Genomic DNA, 6,973 nt, shown 5'->3' on the forward strand with positions numbered 1-6,973 from the left:
CTTGACAACTAGAAACAAAACATATATTTGTAAACTGATGGCATGTTTTGACTAGCTGCAAAACTCTGTAAGTTCTTCTCTCTTAAAACATGATCTTCCTTACATAGCAGCAATCTACTCTTAATAAGTGTAAGGAATCAGCTGTTGCCCCTCCCTGCCAGACCTAGAAGACTCCTCAGGAGTAGGTCAAACACCAAACCATGATGGTAGGTGAGGAACCTGGCTTTCCCAAGCCATTCACTGGTGTCTGATCACTTTCTAGGAGTCTTTGTGTTTTGAAGGGGAATCCTTGGCTTTCTCTGCACATGGCTTGTTTAGAGGTTTTGGGTACTTGCATCTGGTAGCTCACGACATCTTGCCAGCAGACAATGGAGCAGGTCATCACATAGGTCTCTCATGGAGGCATGAGATAAATTAAAATCACTCCTTAAGAGAAAAGTCTACTTGGAAGCCACGCAGACAAACTGCAATTCATATTTCTGACTAAGGCTCCTTTGGGAGCCTCCTTCCCTTCCAAAGCCCCTGCAGACTTTCCCTCAATTAATTCTCTACATTCTGCCTCTCTGAACTATGCTCTGCAGACTTAGCTAATCACGTTTTGCCGCAGCCAACTGACTATTGCTGTAATACAGAACTAGGGAATACCAGGGAGGAGCTTACTCAGCAGTAATGAAACAAATTATTTCTGTATCTTCACAGTGTTTTAGCATCAAAATGCCAAATGCAACAGGTAGATGACCTACTGAAAAGATTCTTTTTTATCACATAAAGCAAACAAGAATCTCACAGAAGCCCAGCTGAGCTCTAACACTCATGGGATCGTGCCCTGTGGTAGGGAGTTTGTTGTGCTGGGCGGCCCAGTGCAATGAACCCAGTTAACATTTGTTGCCTTTGCATTCCACAGGGTGAAATTTATTTTCCATTACCTTAAGACAAAGTATACAGGAACCCACTGACTCTCCTCCATTCAGTTTAGTAATTTATATATCTTTAGCCTACAGAAAGCTGGGCAATCACCTTCATCTTGCAGTCTAAGGATAGACCCCAGAAAGGTGCAGGTGAACGTATGTAAACCCTCAGGTGGGGTTCATCAGACTTTAAAATGCCTTATTTCTATCTCCTCTGAACTGTTCACCCAGCCGTATCTCAAAGCATAACCTCCTGAGTGAGCTTTCAATCATTATTTTGGGTAGAGCACTCAGGTGCATAGCTGGTTTCCTAGGAGGTGCGTACAGGCTGGTTTGTGCAAGTAAGATGTGTCTGGGTAGGCTTTAGCATTAGGATTGTTTTCCATGAAATGGAACAGAAAATTCCGACTCCATGGTTACCTTTTTGGTAGCAAGTATTTTGTACACTTACAGTCTTACTGTCAAGCAGCATGAAATCTCAGCCGCTGCCAGACCCTGGAAGTCTGCGTAGTGCTTGTTAGAACATGTGTTTTGCAATCACAGCCCAATTACACAGCAACACCACGGCAGCGCCTGGAAATGGCATGGGCTGAGCAGACAGGAGAGAGCCTCAGAAGCCATTGCTTTTTGAACATTTAAAAGTCGTCTTAACAGCAAAGAAAGCTCATAGCTTGTTGCATAGCTCTTAGCAAAAGGAATTATTTTTTATGTGCTCATTTGCAGAGTCACCCGTGGGCTGAAATGGCTGAGAACAAACTGCAGGTTCCCAGGCTTCTCTGAACGTTATGACGCTGGTTTCTGCATGAAGTGAAAGTAATCTAAAAGCAAGTGCCAGAATAAATATCTATGGCTTCCAGATGAGCCAACGAACTCCCACTGTGTTTGCAAAGCAGTGAGGAACATGTAGGAAAAACGCCTGATTATCCACACTGTACTGTGGGATAGAGATAAAAAAATGGGTGAGTGAATGAACCTGGGGTTTCATCAATCCAATCTAGATTTAATACTTTCAATTTAAGTGACAGCTAGATAAGGTCTGAGACCTTAGCCATCAAGAGGCAACAAATTACCTCCTTTTCAGATATGGGAGAGAGAATCCATATCAGCAATTGTTTCAGAGCTGTTAGAGGAGTTAGTCTTGTAGGCAGAAAGTGGTTCTTTTTTACAGAATTTACTTGGTTCCTCAAGAGCTGGGCAATATTCATGGCATAAATCACCAGCCCTGGTTTCTCTGAACATGTGCTTTAATAACTTACTGGACACCGTGAGAGCACACGTGCATGACCTGTTCCATCAAAATCATCATCCACTCTACTGACTCCAGACTCTCAATTATATGAAGGTGTCTAGTTACGAATAGGCACCTAATGCATAATTGAGGTGAGTCTCATTTTCTGCTGATTAACAATAAACACTTCCCAAATATTTACAAGATCCAGATGTGGCATTGTCATGGCAAGACACTTTTAAAACAAATATGCTATTTTTCTAAGATTCACAATTTAGAGAGAAGAGGCAGTAAAGCTTGACATTACAAATGACCCAAAGAACCAGTTCAATGGGAGTGTGTAAAGCATCAGGAGACCCTGGGAGAGGTAGTCAGTGAGACAGATCCCGGCGGGTACGCAGGGATGGAACCCATAAAGCAGCTGCTGTCACGAAGTACTGAGGCAGTGAGGTTATAGAGAGTCGGTTCAATAAAGTGGTAGAAAGCAGCCTAAGAGAAAAGGATTAATAGGAAAGTCATAATGGACCATGCTTGCATAACTAAAGAGCTGACAGAGATCACAGACCAACTGCAGTGGTTGTATGGCTCAGGACACAGGTATTTGATGATTACTGAATTATTGTTTGCAAGACTGATTGAATACAGGCAAAATCTGAGAAGGTGTTTGGTTTGATCAGGTTTTATTTGGGCGAAATAGAATGAGAAGAATTTTAAATCTTGGTTTCATTTCACCTGACTAATCAAAATCCACCAAATTATGATATGATTTTTGTATCAGCAATACTGATGTTCCCCTGGGTAAGAATTAAATTGCTGTCTGTAACACAGCATGAAATGCCAACATCACCTATTTCTATTTAAATTCTTAGAAAATAAAAAAGCTAGTAGCAATTTATTCCTGAGGCCTTGTGTAAGCTCCTAAGATGCCAGCTGCTTCCTTATAGTTCTTTAGGTTATAGCATGTAGGCATTAACCATTATTTTAGCTAAACTGGTGCCCCTGGGCATTACCACCCGTTGCATTACTGTGGCTGAGCTGAATCATTCAAGAGTCCTTTCCCCATAACCCCTCCACTTCTGTTGTGAGCCTTGTAACCAGTCCTCAGGCTCTTAATACGCTTGAACACTATGACTTTCCTTGACAGTGATTTATCCGAGTTTCTCTAAGAGGTAAAAGATGTGGCCTTGTCTGACATCCTGAATCACTGCTGACAGTGATTGGATGCTATGATGGATGATCAGCCTTTCAGGAATTTGCTGGCTAATGAAACACTGCAATCAGTTTAATCAAACCGTTGTACAGCTTCACCCAAGGGAAATCACATAACTCAGCCATGACACCAGCAGCAGATTTCCCAGAAGGTTCCCTATAAAGCAACAGTAAAACCTGGTATTTATTACATCTACAATTTGCAATTTCACAGCGAACCCTCCAGCCTGCAGGTCCCATTCATTCTAGGAAGAGAACAGCACCCATGAGGAAGCCATTTCTGAGCTATGCACCTGGAATATTAACAAAGGCATAAGCATCGTGACTACAATACCCACGGGTGGTTCATCACACACTGGGCTTCTCAGGCTGGCAATCAGCAACACCAAGGGATCCTGGCTGGTTCTTCCAGCCTAAATCATGAAACACCTCCAAGCTGGGGATCTCTAAAGGCTGCAGAGAGAAAACCAAGAGCCACGAGCTATTCTGACACAAGACTTGCAGCCAAGTCTCTAGACAGAGTGCGGATGGAGAGGGAGGTGGTGGGAGGAGCGTGGGCTCACCAGGAAGGGGAAGCCATTGTTGCTCAGATGACAGCTTTGCTTCAGGACGTTCCTTGGCGCTTCACAGAAGGCTGCCTTGGTTTTGTGCCAATGGCTGCAGAGAGGGACAAACTCAAAATCAAGTCACTGTAGGCTAGTCCTAGCCTAACCAGTTTACTACCTCTTTGACCTTGAGCAAGTCAGGTATTTGTTCCTTAAGTAATTTTCAGGTATGAAAAGAGACAACTGTATTTCTCCTGCCTTGCAGTTTATTTAGATGGCTAGCGTTTTTAATAATACATATGCTTACTCTCTAAGTTTCAGATGACAGGAGGGATTGGGTAAATCTCCTGAAATGCAAAAAGGTAAGAGAAGGTAGGAAGAACTTGTCTCAAGACTTTATTGATATCCTTTTTTTTTAATAGTTTCAGTCATACCTTGTAAAAATCAAATGAAACATTCCAGTAGCATCCAAATATCTTTGTAAACTGAAGGGATAATTTCCATTTTCCATTGTGAACACCTTTTGAAAGAGAGTTCATAGTTTTGACATAAATATCCCTCAGGTTTTTAGAAATCAGAGCTGGAATGCCTGTTCCAGTTTTATTGAAGCAAAACCTTTCAGTCAGGAAATGTGCGTTGGCTTTTTTTGTGAAACCAAAAGAGATTACAACTTAAAAGCATGGCATTCTACTTGACTCTACTTGAGAGACGAAAAATGGTCATGCCTTCTCAGCTTTACATGGAGCTGCATGTGTAAGAGTATGGCAAGACCTTCGTGCAGGACAGGAGATTCCCCACTGGCCATGGGGCTGGCAGAGGACAATGAGGGCCCTCCTGTGTGCCTATACAACCATTTTAATAAGACGTTGTACATTGGGCCAGTGCAAAAATGTGCATGTGTCCATAAGCATCTGTACACAGATTTATAGACATAATGTTGAACATCTAGGCCAAAGTGCAGATTAAATGAAACAACAGGTCTCTCCCAAAGATTTCTTTTACACTGAAAAAAGGAAGCAGAAAGGAAGTTTTCTGGGGTCACGTGCCAGTTGTAACCTACTGAATTGTACATTCACAAAGTATTGATGAAAGAGGTTGAAGAATATTTCAGCTCAATGCACCACTAATGAGTTCCTCTCGACGAGCCAGAGCACTGCAGTGCTTTGTTAGATGTAATCAAGCTAACAGACCACCTGTTTTAAAACCCACGTTGCTGTTACACTTCAGGGTTTTTTGATGTTTAACAAACTGAGAGTCTGTAAATTGGACTAGTCGCAATCCTTATGCTCAGTCTTGTTCAACAGGTTAGGTTTTGAAAAGCCCACCCAAATCTAACTGTAAATCACTCAGCCCACTATCTCCCAAACACAGCGATAGCAGAGATCTGTAAAACAACTGATGGGTAAACAGCAAACCTGGAGTGACTGAAGCTACAAGAGGGGCCCCACACCAGCGGCCTCTTCTGCTTGTTGTGTTTGGCTTAGGACCTTTCCGTATTTTCCACTGACAAGTGGAGGAGGAACCTCCTCACCGACGACCTGAACGTCCTTCCTGTGGCATGGCAACTACCATTTTGGACGCAGCCTCCAGCAAAAGGACCCATGGGCAGGCAGGGACGCACCGTGCTCTCTTGGCATCCTGAACTTTGTTTGCTGCTTGTTTGTTTCTCACAAAGCAAGTCAGCCTGACCTAAAGCAGATGGCTGTTCTTTGCTTACCTCTAAAGTGAAAGCTTTCATTTGAAGAAAATAACCCCTGAATATGAAAAATAAGGATCCAATAGGAAGGTCCTACAGGCAGGGTTTTCTGTAAGCTCCTTACAGTGACAGATTCCAAAACTTCCCACTACATCAACATCCTTCTGTACACAAAGATAAGACATAATTTCCTGGTTATTCTTGATGATACTGAACTTTTTTCTCCTGCACCCATCAGATGCTGCCAGCAGCATTGCACCTATTTAACTGTCCCTTATGCAGAAGGATTTTTGCCCATACCTTCTCCCAATAGGCTGAGTTACTCCCTTACTCTTCCTCTAGGGCTCATCAGGGATAGGTGACTGTTTCCTCTCTCCCGTCCCTCCCGCGGTTTAAGAATGCAGCATGAAACCTGTCTTTCAAGAACAGCAAAGGATATGAGATTTATAAAGAACACCTGCTGAATAATAGATTTATTTCCCCCCAAATAGGAGCAAATTAACAAACAAATTGATTTCTAAGATAGGCTGTCTTTGAATTTTAACACCATAAAAGCTGATTTCCAGTAATAGCTGTTTCATCAATCACATTCCCAGTCCTGCAGTTCTCACATCGCCAGAATAATCTGTGACTAAATTCATCAATTGTTTCTGAGACTAATGCTTTGGCAAGTTTGGTACCTTGTGTATGCCTATTGCCTTATTCCTATATGTAATATAGGAATAAGCTAGAGGCCAGCTTTTACTTCTACTCAGATCCATCTTCTGATTGGGATCTTGCAGATCACCTTGTTTTGGCAGCTGTTGTGCTTGAATTCCTTTCCCCAGGCAGTATATATGCACTTAACTCCAGACTTACAATCACTCCTATAATTTGCTGTGCCAACAAAATTATAACCGCTGTAAACAGTCCACGTGGTGATTATATATTACAAAGCAAGCTGCATGTTAAGCCACACATTTAATTCAGAACCAAAGGCTGCATTACACCTGAAAGACATTCAAATCTTTTTGCTGACAATTACCAGTATTAGTCTTTTTTATGGTGTGCCTCAGGTTAATTTGACATTAACTTTCGTGTTTTGAAAAAAAAATCAAGACAGCATTTTATACTTCCACGCACACATCCAAAAGGCACCCTGCTTTTGACTCACGCATCTCTCACATCCATAGCATGAGTGGGAGTATAAAGGAATGTCAGCTGAACACTGGCCTGGCACTGACATGAAGCAAGGATGTGATTGTCTGCCTGCTAAATGTAGCGGTGGTGCTGATTGTGCCCATTACTGAGAAAGGTGACAGCACTAATAAAGGGATTTTCATCTCAGCCCTGCTGCAAACATCCAGCTGCTGCCATGTAAATGAGCAACTCAGTTTTGCAGTCACCT

This window comes from Pygoscelis adeliae, unplaced genomic scaffold (genome assembly GCF_000699105.1).
Source record: "Pygoscelis adeliae isolate BGI_AS28 unplaced genomic scaffold, ASM69910v1 Scaffold191, whole genome shotgun sequence".
Classification (NCBI taxonomy): domain Eukaryota; kingdom Metazoa; phylum Chordata; class Aves; order Sphenisciformes; family Spheniscidae; genus Pygoscelis; species Pygoscelis adeliae.